General features: G+C 48.3%; 1 long non-coding RNA gene across 1 annotated transcript; it reads left to right on the forward strand.

The window, feature by feature from the left end:
- The first annotated feature begins 5,552 nt into the window (after nucleotides 1–5,552).
- On the forward strand, nucleotides 5,553–10,458 carry LOC102430211. Its single transcript, XR_002829690.1, has 5 exons — nucleotides 5,553–5,699; nucleotides 8,154–8,198; nucleotides 9,254–9,306; nucleotides 9,401–9,442; nucleotides 10,014–10,458. It is a non-coding gene; the product is annotated as an uncharacterized LOC102430211 (long non-coding RNA).
- Nucleotides 10,459–13,177: the final 2,719 nt, after the last annotated feature.

Consider the following 13,177-nt stretch of genomic DNA (forward strand, 5'->3'; position numbering starts at 1 on the left):
GACAAGCTCTCTTGTCTGCTCTCAAAGCACTTCCTGTTTCAGATACAAGAGCCTTCCCCATCGGGCTGACCTGACAGTTTCTCACAGCCACAGACCCAGTTGCTTTGCTCACTGGTGCCTAGCACACAACCCAACATGTTTGCTAAAGGAGTGAATTGAGACGTCAGCCAGGAGGCGGTGAGAGACAGATTGTAAGGTTGTCTCTGCTTGTAACTTGCTATGTGATCTTGGGTATTTATTCTCTTGACCTCTCCTAGAGTCCCATCTCCCGCTCTGTAAAATCATTCGTTAGACTTGGAAGATCTCGTAGGTTCCTTTTGGCTTCACCTTTTCCTAACATTTGGAGGATCCTGTTTGGGGAATGGTTGCACCCTGAAAATGCAAGATGGCCTCAGCATCAGAGTTTCCCTGGCCTGGTAGCTAGTTACATGCCTGTGTTCCTGATAAGAGCTTGGTTCTTCCCAATGCATCGTACTACAGCTTACATTTGGTTTTATTTTGCGTTTCCCATACCATCTACATTTATTTTCGGATTTATCCTCCATTAGTGTGCCTCTTGGGGGCAAGGTTCATGGGTCACGTGTTACTCTTATATCCTCCTCCGCCTAGAATAGGTGAGTAGGCACCTGTTCATTTGAGTGGATGAAAGAGATTTGTATTTTAGAGAATGTTACTTTCATTGACATTATGTTCTGGGAAGTATAGCTACTTGGGGATTATACAGATTAACTCTTAGTTTGTGACTAATATAAACTCTTTTCCACTTTCTTTAAACCGTTGACTTCTTATGGCTTATTTCCTAGAAGGTGTATAGGGGCTAAGAGAAGCAAAACACTGCTTGGTTTAATTCTGGGGAAAAGTTAGTTAAAGGAGGATTTGGGGCTCACTAGGGATTTAATTATGCTTGAAAACTTTATACTAGCTACTATAATGTAGTTATAGTTGAGAATTACCTTCCCAGGCGGTAGGAGCCTTAGGAAGAGAGACTGGGAAGTGTTTTGCTTTTATAAAACATACTGGTCAAAGCTTGGGCATTGTACTCAGATGCACCAGTGTTCTTGGATATGTTTCCCAAGAATTTTGGGGCTTTATTTCCTCATCTGTAAAATGGGGATAATAGGCACTGTTAGGCACTAAAAGGTGGTTATGATGAGCTAATCGATACAAGCCAAGTCCTTGGCTTAGTTTCAGACACACAGTACATGTTAAATAAATATTAGCTATGATGATATTACATATTACTTTTACTTAAAGCATCGTTAAACGTCTTTAACTGGAGAGTCATTAGTTATTGAGCCAGATTTGAGCGAATGCTTCCTGACACCTAATACTAACCTGTCTAGGCTGCACAAAGGTAGGCCAGGGGCCGAGATGGGGGGAAAGGTCCCGCACAGGTCAGAGTTTCGGAATTTTGTTCCAGCTCCCAGCTTCACCAGCCTGGGTAGGTTTGGCCAACGGGTGTAACACCTCTGGGCTTGGTGTCCTCGCTGCCGGTGCGATGGCAGCGCTTCCCCTGCATTCCTGGCAGTTACTGGGAGGAGCTGTGCACTCCTGGGGTTGAAAGTGCTAACATACTGTGCCTCTTCGAGGATTTGGTTTTGCTCTAGGTCTCATTTTGCTGCAGCCATGACCTAATTCCAACCACAATTTTGTTGTTTTATTCATTTGCACCTATCCTATATAATCCTACATAATAAAAGGCTAATATGCAAATCGACTGAATGGCAGAACAACCGGTCGCTATGACATGCACTGACCACCATGGGGCAGACACTCAATGCAGGAGCTGCCCCCTGGTGGTCAGTGTGCTCTCACAGGGGGAGCACTGCTCAGCCAGAAGCCGGGCTCACGGCTGGCAAGTGCAGCTGTGGTGGTGGGAGCCTCTCCTGCCTCTGTGGTAGCGCTAAGGATGTCCGACTGTTGGACATCCCCCGAGGTATCCCGGACTGCTAGAGGGCACAGGCCAGGTTGAGGGACCCCCCCCACCTCCGAGTGCACAAATTTCGTGCACCAGGCCTCTAGTTTTTATATAATCCACATTTTTTCCCCAATAAACATGCAAAAATACCCTCATTTTATATTACCCCCTTGAAGTCTTAAGCCTGTTCTTTAAATCCTATTGTAGCTCAGAGATTTTACTGTTCCAAGATGCAGGGTCCTCACCGTCTTCCCCCTGCTCCCCCTCACCTTCTACTAAGGGAACGGTGTAATAAGGTGGGGCCTGGAAGCTGATGGGCATGAAGTTATACCTAGTCATAATGATTGAGTCCTGATCAAAATTAAGGCGTTTTAAGTGCTATTAAGTAAATGTCCAAGCCCCCTTCCCTGCTGATCTCTAGTCCCTAAATCACACTGTGAGCATTTGGAATGGGTGCTGTCTTTCCAGGGCTGCTATGGTTCTCCTTATAACAAACCACATGGGAAAAGCAGAAAGGATCTAGCATTCATGGACCAGCAAGGGCCCTGTAGGGTCTGCTTCCTCCACCTGCTGTACAAGGCGACAGGGGGGCTCCGTGTGGGTGGGCTCCTCCTCTCGGATCCAAGCCTATCTCCCATCCCCCTTAACTGGAAGGTGTTTGGTGCAGAAAGCTGGCCGTCTGCCCCGACACTTCACTAATCTTGTCTTGGACACCACTTGCTGTCGTCTGCTTCATGGAGGGAAGAAAGGTTTTATACAGAGGTTTCTGGGTCTCAGCAGCAGGTCTAATATCTGAGCAGATGTGTACATGCCTGGAAATAGAGATAAGCAGCTGCAGAAAGGGGATTATGAAAGTGCCAGTTAAGAGAAAAATGCGCTTTTGTCATCGAGGACACAGGAGTGGGTCTTAAGCAGAAATATTTTGTAAAATAAGAATGGCTCACTTTCAACCCATGTTCTTATAATTATTGTAATATTGAAAGACATAGTGACTGCATTATAAAAGGTTCAAACTGAGAATAAAAAAGATGTAACGGTTGGCTTGCTCTTTTATGCATTTCATCAGAACCATATATTAGTCTTTTTTAGTTTCTTGAGGCCTTAACCAGTTTCGGTTCACCTCTACTCTTGATCTTTTGAGCAGTTTAGGATTAAAAAAACAAGAAGATTTAGGTTTGAAAACGAGAATACATGTATTTCCTAAGATCACGGAGCTGGGAAATACTGTATGTATACCAGGAAAGCTCACCAGTGTAAAATCTTGAGTTAGGGAGGCTTCCAAAAATCCGTGGGTTCCCACTAACTTGGGCAGAGAAGGGAAAGAGTAAGCACTCCGTCTGCACCTTTTCATTTCTTCCTCAGTTTACTTTTTCTAAGCTGTGGAAGCAGTTGGGATTTTGAGGTGAGGTGGTGGGGAGTGAGGGAAGACATGGTACCTGGCAAGTACATGGTCTTTGAAGTCATAATGGCCTAGGGTCAAGGGCATCCTTTTCTGATTTATCAGCTGTGTGACCTTGAGGAACTTAAGTAACCTCTCTGGGCTTTAGTATCTGCATTTGTAAAATAGCCTTCATAGGATTTTTGGGTTGATTAAATGAGAAAAAAAAGATTTTCAACATTCCTAAGTGCAGATAACACCATTATTGTTTTCTTCCTGCCTTCTCATTTACCCATCAAAGATTCTGATTCAGTGGATGAGAAAAACTATTTTTAGTGGGCATCAAATAGAGTGCTGATGGTTCTCAGACCACACCTGAAGAAGTGATGTTCTTAAAGCACGAGTAGGACTTTGGGCATCAAGGGAGAGGCAGGGCTGTCACTTGCATGCACACACAACTTCAGGGGGTACCCCAACATCATAGTACATGTCCATGGAGCACCCAGAGTTGGGGTGCATGACCTGCAAGGCCGCAGGCAGTGGCCCTGTGGGGCTTCACAGAGAGGTGTGTGTGAGAGAGTGTGGGCTATGCAGGGTGTGCTTGGGACACTGAAGATCTTTCACTCGGAGGGAGCAGGCAGGGTGGAGACAGGGCATGTGGAGGTCCTTCGTGCCATGCCAACGAACTTAGGAAGCGGTGAGGGGCCACAGACGGGTATAAGCAAAGCCAGGATTATAACATGCTGATGGTCACCTGAGGGATGAGCCAAGGGAGAGACTGCAGGCAGACATGATCATTAGGAGGATCTTATCATCAACCAACCAGGTGAGAGCCAATGAGAGAGGGAGGGAGAAAGAGGGCTTGAACGGAGGCAGAAACAGTGTATGTGGGCGGGGGGCAGATAGGAGGAGGCTCAGTGACCCCCAGGTACCAGGCACCTGGAACTCAGAGAAGAGGCCTGAGAAGGAAGTGAAGATTTGGGATCTGAAGCCTTGGCGTGAAGGTGAGCTCCGAGGCAGTGAGGAGCGGTAAGAGGAGGTGCACAATGTGATTTTTGGGTCACATCAGTCCCCAGGAGGCTGGAGCCGACTGAGCCAGGAGATGAGAGAGGAGAGGCCCCTGAAACAGGGGAGGTGGGAGCAGACCAGGTGAGGGGTCTGGAAGCCTTGGGGAGGAGCCTGCTACCTGCTTCATCTAAAGAGAATGAGGTCACCAAGCCCACTCGGTCTGCCGGGCAGTGGTCATTGGTGGCTCCAGCAAGAGTGGTTTCGCTCACACGGGAGAGAATGGAGAGTGGGAATGTGGAAACCCAGTTCTTTTGTGAATTGGCTGGAGAAGGGCAGAGAAGTTCAGGCAGTGGTGAGGATGGCATTGACACGCACTGACCATCAGGGGGCAGACGCTCAATGCAGGAGCTGCCCCCTGGTGGTCATTGTGCTCCACAGGGGGAGCGCCACTCACCCAGAAGCTGGGCTCATTGCTGTTGGACATCCCTTGAGGGCTCCTGGACTGCTAGAGGGCACAAGCCACGCTGAGGGACCCACCTCCCCCTCCGCTGAGTGCACAAATTTCAATGCACCGGGCCTCTAGTTTTAATATAATTCACATGCAATAAATACCCTCATTTTATAATACCCCCTGAAGTCTTAAGCCTGTTCTTGAAATCCTATTGTAGCTCAGAGATTTTACTGTTCCATTGTGCAGGGTCCTCACCTTCTCCCCCCTGGAGAGCAGGGGGACCGGAAGAGGAGGAGGGCCCTGGAGAGCAGGGGATCCAGGAGAGGAGGGGACCTGGGCGAGCAGGGGGACTGGGAAAGGAGGGGGGCCCTGGAGAGGAGGGGACCCGGGAGAGCAGGGGGATCCAGGAGAGGAGGGGACCTGGGAGACCAGGGGTACCGAGAGAGGAGGGGACCTGGGAGACAGGGGGACCAGGAGAGGAGGGGACCTGGGCGAGCAGGGGGACTGGGAGAGGAGGGGGGCCCTGGAGAGGCTCTCAGAGGAGCCAGGTGAGGGCTGGAGGCCAGTGCAGGATGGGTAGTTAGGATTGGGTTACGGGAAACATGACCAAGGAAGGCCGATGGCTGGGCATGGACAGGGCTGTGCTGTGAACCTGGGAAGGTGTGCTGGCTCCGGGGGTGGACCGGGACAAGGAGTTCAAGGGCGCGCTGGGTAAGCCGCCTGTGTCCGTGCGGTTTGGAGTCAGGCCATGGAGACTGAGAGGGGCAGGAAGAGGCTTGAGCAGGGAGAGAGTTCTTTCGTCTGCAACATTTCTGGAGAAACATAATACAGTGGTCATTTTGAAGGTTTTCCTAATTATTGTGTATAAAATTAGTATCAGTCTATAAAACTATTTCTCTTTTCTTGTTTTAGTGATGATCGCAGTGTCTCTTCAGAAGAAAAAGGTATGGTACCTCTAAGTCAGTGTTATTGAAAAACTGTATGAAACATTTGCAGTTTTAGAAAATGATTTCTTTATTGATTTTACTTACTGGCTGCAATTGCTGTGTTACGTTCATGCATTCACTGACTTGTGGAAGTGTACTAAGATAATCATTAGGTTAGGATGATAGGATATGATTTTTCTTTAGAATTTTAAGATTATTTTTCAACTGATATTTAAAAGGGTGAAATGTAAAGAACTTGGGCCTTTGTAGCTTTTCACAAGTTGATGGTAGGACGTAAATGCTCTTATTATAATACCCCACTCCTTTTAAACTCTGGGTCTAATGTTCTTTTTAACGCAAGTTTAAATTCAATAACGTAAGTATTGGATGCAACTGGGAAGAATTGGCATTCAAGTTTAAATTCAATGACGAAGTAGTAGCCGCTGAATTCTATAAACTTTCCATACATAAAAACTAGGGGTTATCTGTAATACTTGAGTGTGATCCTCAGTTTTATACACTTAATGAAACAGCAACACGATTCTCTCCCCGATTCTGGGTCAAATCAGAACTCTCGAATTAAAGGACTAAACTAGGTCTGCTCCTGGGTTTGGTGGGACTGCTGAGGATCGAGTCCTCTCTCGACGTGAGCTGCGTGTTTTGAGTCTGTAAACCGTGTGCGGGGCTGTAGTTCTTGCTTTGGCCTCTGGCCCACGCTGCATGGCTGAGAGCCATTCTGGAGGAGGGTCCCGAGGCCGCTTGAGGTGTTAGTCTGTGTCACTCAACCTCGGACCAACTTGGAAGCTCCTTAGTCCATCCTTGGGCCCCTGTCTTACTTTTGCAAGTTCTGTATCCATCTTGTGGCTCATTTTTTCAGTGCAGAGCAATCACCTGCCTAATAAAAGTATCACGATTACAATCTGATAAAGGTTTGTGTAGCGTTTGGCTGGAGTGTGCAGTGCCTGGGGATGCCAGGCGTCTGTCAAGACTGTGGTCAGACCTGGCGGGCCTCCTGCTTCCCAGCGCTGACATGAACCGCCCGCCTGCATACACGCCACCCCCATCCCTCCCCCGACCCCAGCTCTGCTTTTGCCCGTTTCTGTCTGCCTGAGGTGCCTCCTCCCTCCCCTCACATTTCCCCAACAAGACTTGTGTCCGCTCACCCAGATTCATGAACTTGTGCTGAATCCCTCGTCTTCAGTGATTGGTCTCAGTTTCTCTCTTGGACCAACAAAACACTGGCCTAATTTCGTATAGTATTGTTGTGATTTCTTGCAGTGGTTTGTCCAATGCACAGCTACTCTGCCCTCATGGCCGCGTTAGCCCATCAGCTGTTTTCTGGGGCATGGATTTTCTCCTCATTTTTGCCGAGTGCCCACCGCGCAGTAGGCGCTAAGTCCATGTTTATAAAATTGAGGGGGACAGTAGTCTCGGCCCAAGCCCAAGGGATTAGTTAACCCATAGTTACTAGTAAGCCGCTGTGGTTCACCAGCCCAGTGTGGATGCCTGTTCGGGGTACAGGGGGCATGAAAGGCTGCTAGGTCCCATTCTCTGGGGCAGCCTAATTGAGCGTGGCACAAATACAGGCGCGGGCATGATAACTGAGGGGCAGTCCTTCCCTACACAGACATGTTCTGGCTTCATTTAACATTGGAGGTGACTTCTGCAACCCCCTTCTCCTCCATCATCTGCCATTTCTCCTTTCCCGCACCCACTCACCCTGGCCTCCGCTCTCGTCACTTCCTATCCGGATCTCTGCAGTGGCCTCCTAGGGTGAGGCTCGCGGGAGTCTGGTCCATCCTGAACATCAGTGTCCCCCAATAGCCACCGTCTCGGGGACCGCCAGGGCTAGTCTGAAGTTCTTATGTCGTCTGTGCCTCCATGGCATTCCCTGTAGAACCATCAGGGATGCCCGTTCTTCCCAGTGGCATTCAAGGCCTTCTGCGGTCTGGTCTCCGCTTATCCTGCCAACTCCAGAGCCTTAGCTTCAACCCATTTGTGTCATTTCACTAAGTCGTTGACAGTCCTTCTCCTGGGGACCAGCGTCTGCCTTTCAGTGACAAAATCTAAAACCAGGTGCTGTTTCTTTCTTTCTGGTGTCAAGTTACTTAATTGCCAGGAATGTTTTTAGGGAGCTGCTGAGCTGATCAGAGAAACAAATGCAGTTACTTTGGCACAAAGCTCAGAGTTTACCATGGAACCAACCAAGTGTAAATCTCACGTTTGTTGGCTTCCTGTTCTCTCTTTACTGGAAAAGGCTTAAGGTTTCTTGGACTATCTCTTTTTTCTCCTGAGACTATGACATCATTTGCATTAGTTTGCCGTGCAAGGTTGCTGTGGGTCTAAAGAGGTAATTCAGTTTGTAGTAGAGGGAGCTTCTACTATTATTGGCTTAGTGGCTTTTACAAAAAAAGAACATAATGTTTTATTTTATGCTTGTATTTACACATTTCTTTCTTTCTCAAAATTTAGATTGCCCTAGTTCCAACCTAGATACGTCAAAGGACTCTAAATCAGGTAAAGGATCTGACTAATATCGGTAAATGCCCAACTGAAATATACAATAACTAATTCATAGCAAGATAAATTACAGTTCATTTTTCTGATTCAATTCAAACAATCTGAGTGAAAGGTGGGGACTTCCATTTTTCAACCTGAGAGAGTTGAATAAATTTTAAACTTTTATGATTACCTGTTCTCGTGAAATCAGTTACTTTAAAGTTTGGTGATAAAGCTGTACTTAGTGGAACTGAGAATTTACCTAATGAGGCATTTAGGTCATTTTCAGACTGGCCACTTTAACTTAATACAGGGTCCCGAGGGAGTCCAGCCAGGTGGTGGGCACTTGGCTGGGGTAGCCCTGGGAGGCTTCCTGGAGGAGGTGATAAATTGGGGTAACAGGGCAAATGTGGGGAAGAGTTGTCCCAGTTCAAGAGACAGTGCTGCTTTCAGAGTCTGAAGGTCAGATGGCTGGAAAGAAGGCTGGGAGTGGGGAGTGGGTCCTGGGGCTCTAGTAGTTGGGGGTGGGTGGTGGAGAGGAGATGGGGGTGGACGGTGGAGAGAAGCCCAGAGGCAAGTGGAGGGCACTCAGAGAGGCTGGAGGAGAGTCAGGACAGGCTCCACGGGAAGTCATGTGGGCAAGAGGAAGTGGTTGGTGTCTTTCCCTGCAGATGCCATGGGCTTGGAGTTGAGCAGGCCTGTGGGTCATCGGGGAAAGGATCCCAAACTAGTTGTGGGAACAGAAGCCTAACTGCAGTGGGCGGAGGGGCTGAGTTGGGGGGTGAGGAAGTGACGGGAGCATTCTTGGGGCCCACTCCAGTAGTGTCAACAACGTGGACTAAATTTGTCCTGTGCTTCCGTGAAATGGCATCCACACTCCAGAATTCTGCACCATCCTCATTGAACGTGCGCCTGGGAACCTCCTAGATGTGCCAGTGCAGGGGCGAGATGGGCGCAGTAGGCAGGTCAAGGCCGGGCAGGACTCGGATGACACCCCTGTACAACGACTGCAGCCAGCCTGTGAGCTGAGCTCATGTTTAAACGGCTAACGTTTATTTTATCCATTTCCAAAGAAGCCTCAGCCCCCTTCGTGGTGGACTTGGGAAGTGACTAACAGGAGAAATCAGTTGAGTTTGGACCTGTTTTTTTTAACAGAATAGTTACAGTGGTGCCCGCTTCTTACTTGTTGTATTTGTGCTTCTGGCACGTGTTTTTATTAGGAGAGGACAGCAGCTCCGAGAGCAGTTCTGAAAGTGACTCCGGTAAGTGGGATGTGCATCTGTTTCTTTAATTTGGGCGAAGCACATGACCCTTTATTTTTATTTTTTTTATTTATTTTATTTTATTTTTTTATTTTTTTAAAAAATATATTTTATTGATTTTTCACAGAGAGGAAGGGAGAGAGATAGAGAGCTAGAAACATCGATGAGAAAGAAACATGCACATCTCCTACTGGGGATGTGCCCGCAACCCAGGTACATGCCCTTGACCGGAATCGAACCTGGGACCTTTCAGTCCGCAAGCCGACGCTCTATCCACTGAGCCAAACCGGTTTCGGCTTTATTTTTATTTTAAAGTCATACACGCACCTCTCATTGCTTCAGGACATATTAATTTCTAGCATGGTGGTTTTGTAAAGTACCAAAAAAGTACTTACATGGGAAATAATTCTAGTTGGCAAGCGAAGTAGCAAAACAGGATGAGCTGAAGAAGAAAGGCAGGAAATGGTTGCTATTGGTGAAAGGCAAACATTTTACCTATTCTCCCATGAGCCTGGGCTTTCTCTTAGCTGGCATCTGAAGCTGACTTAGGCTTTTTTTTTTTTTTTTGTAGATAATGAGGAGCCAAAAACAAGTAAGTACATCCTTCCTCTGAATTTTCACGTTTGTTGTTGAAAGGAAGACAAAGAAGGTTAGCCCTCGGGGTTTTTAAGCGGCAAATGGTTTGTTCATGATCTTCTTCTGTGCAAAACTGAGTTAGACATGAAGCACCTTCTAAGCATTTTGAACACGGGAGCTCGTGTTCTCTGCACGGGCACCGATTGGGGTTCTGCTCTCACGGTTTCCCCGAGGAGAGAAGAATCAGGCCGAACCCCATATGCAGTGTGGCCACAGCGGTGCCGGCTTCCTTCCTGGTGGTCTCTGCTCAGGGATGATCGCAGGGTAAACACGCTGCTGCCGAAAGCGGGGCGCCCCTTGTGGTCTGCAGTTCCTGGCTTGCTGTTCTGGCGCTTTGTGAGCAACTTGAGTCTGAAACCACTTTTAAGGACATAGATTCTAAATATAAAGTATGGTTTGCGTCTCCAGTTTGGTGAGTGACTAAGCTTGTATTTTCACTGATTTTATTTTATGAAGGGATTTTGTCCCCGTTCTGAGAATCTGATCTGCCCTTGACCACACACACTATCCCAGGCAGTCGGAGGGCTTCTTCGTAGCCCTTAAAATAAATAAGGTCTCTTCACTCAGAAGTCCTTCTGCACTTAATCTAATTCTCTCTGCAGTTTCCCAATGGGAATCTCCACAGGCAGGCAGTTGTAAGCTCTTTGCAGTCATGTTGTGTGTTGATAGAAACCTGTAATTATCTCCCTACGCTCGCTCGTGGAGTAGATGTCCATTCTGATATGCAAAAGGGAGAAATGTGAGCCAGCCCTCTGCCTCCCAGTCTTCTTTATACATTAATGGATTATTTAGTCAAAAGTTCGGCCTCCACCGATTGGCTTAGGGCAGGAATTAAAGTAGAAAGCTGCGTGTAGGATCACATCTTCGTGGTCTCTGGCTGCTAACTGGGTAAATGGCCATGGGGACCCAGGGTCCAGAGGCAGGACCTTTACGGTCCAGAAGCGAGGTCTGGGCCACGGCCGGCAAACCCGGTGGACGGCACATGGAGTCAGCGAAGCTCACGATAGGCTCAGAATTGGGTGGCGGGCTGGGTCAGTGCGGTCAGGCGGGGCAGGGCATGTGCGGGCAGGAGCGGCTGGCCCTGGCCCTGCTGGATTAGACACCGAAGTCTCTGGCAGTGAAGGTGCTCTAATGTCTTCTGTGGGCAGAGGGTGCTTGTCCCTAGAGCCCCAGGTTCATCCACAGGGCCCTGCCTTCCCCCAGGGTTACCCTTTTTTTGTGAAAAGGCCTCTTGTTCTCCACACGGGGGGAGAGAGGGGGCAGACACCCTCCCACTCACCTCCATTCTCAAGTCAGATGTAGGAGGAGGTGGGCCCCCCCTGGGATGCTTGCTCCTGTGTGGGCTGGCTGGCGCCATGGCCCATCCATCTTCCTTGTGATTGGATGTATCCCTTTTCCCAGGCTCTGCGATCATCCTTGTGTATAGAGCGAAGAGAAGCTGTGGCTCATAGGCTGGGGAGAATTGCACCAATTCCTCCACTTCGGCTGGGAAGACCTAGTCAAAGACAGGGTTTGCCTGCTGGTTTGGATTCTCTAAACTCTTTTCCTTTTTCTACTCCCAAGGCAAACAGCGAGACAGAAAAAACATGGGATGTGGATGAAATACAATGTGATGTATGCATTACGTAGTTTAGAATTAATGATCCTTTAAAGGACAGTGGCTGAGGAAATCTGATTGGCGGGTGTGTGGTGCAGGACTGGGTCAGTATTTCAGAACCTTTTCATCTATCGTATTCTGAGTTCAGGAATACTCGCAGTTTCCTTTTGCCATTCATTTTAGTGCTGTTTTTTGAAGTTGGTTCTCTCTTGCAACCCTGCTCCCTGGATACTGACTGCTCTGAGAGTCCCAGAGATGAGGCAGCTTGTGTAGCTACGGATGGAGCTCTGTCCTGCGGGAGGGCCGCACCTCTGGGCACTGTTGATGGCACAGGGCTTTACACCCGTGTTGAGGAGTGCCCGTGCCACCCCAGGGTGACCCTCCCAAAGGCTGTTCAGACATTTACAATATAAAACCAGGCATCTGACCCCAAGTGACAAGGTTGTTGTCTACTTTAGAATTCTTTTTTTTTTTAAATGTCTTTATTGATTTTAGAGAGAGAGGAAGGGAGAGGAATAGAGAGATAGAAACATCGATGAAAGGGAAACATAGATTGGCTGCCTCCTGCACGCACCCACTGGGGATTGAGTTGCAACCTGGGCATGTGCCCAGGTTCATGGGTTGATGCTCAAACACTAACTGACCGGTCTACTTTAGAATTCTTGAATTTTTTAATGATTCTTACCCATCACCATAGCGAAATAATAGTTAACAGGTAACACACATTGAGGAATTGCTGAGTTCGAGGCACAACCCCTAACTATAATTAATTTTCCTAACTTTGTGGGGTGGTATTATTTTAGTCCCTATTTAACAGATGAGGAAAGTGAGGCACGGAGATATTTAGTAACATGACAGCCCAAGCTCATGCAACCAGTGGCCAGTGTAGATAACAGGAAGATCCAGTGCTATTCCCTTTCATAGTACACTAGAGGTCCAGTGCATGAAATTTGTGCACTTGGGGGGGAGGGGCTCCCTCAGCCTGGATTGTGAGAGGGCGCAGGCCAGGCTGAAGGACCCCACTGGTGCACAATCGGGGTCCGGGAAGGATGCGGGAGGTTGGCCGGTGGGGAGGGACCGGGACCGCGGGAAGGGTCCAGGGTGTATCCAGCCCATCTCAGTCCCAATTGGCTGGAACCCAGCACCAAGCTAACCTATGGGTCAGAGCGTCTGCCCCCTGGTGGTCAGTGCATGTCATGGCGACTGGTTGACTGGTTGACTCTCTGCCCCCTGGTGGTCAGTGAACATCGTAGTGAGCGGTTGAGCAGCCTTAGCATATCATTAGCATATTATGCTTTGATTGGTTGAACGGACAACCGGACACTTAGAATATTAGGCTTTTATTATATAGGATTTTTGGTATTATGGAATTCTGGTCACGCAGGAAATAGGCATTGCACACTTACCAGGCCCTAGCGGTAACAGTTCTGAAGCTTACATTCTGGTGGGGAGAGAGCCAGGAAGCAGACACACTGAACTGCAGGTGCCAGGTCCAGGGGGTG

Source organism: Myotis lucifugus, unplaced genomic scaffold, assembly GCF_000147115.1.
Source record: "Myotis lucifugus unplaced genomic scaffold, Myoluc2.0 scaffold_70, whole genome shotgun sequence".
Classification (NCBI taxonomy): domain Eukaryota; kingdom Metazoa; phylum Chordata; class Mammalia; order Chiroptera; family Vespertilionidae; genus Myotis; species Myotis lucifugus.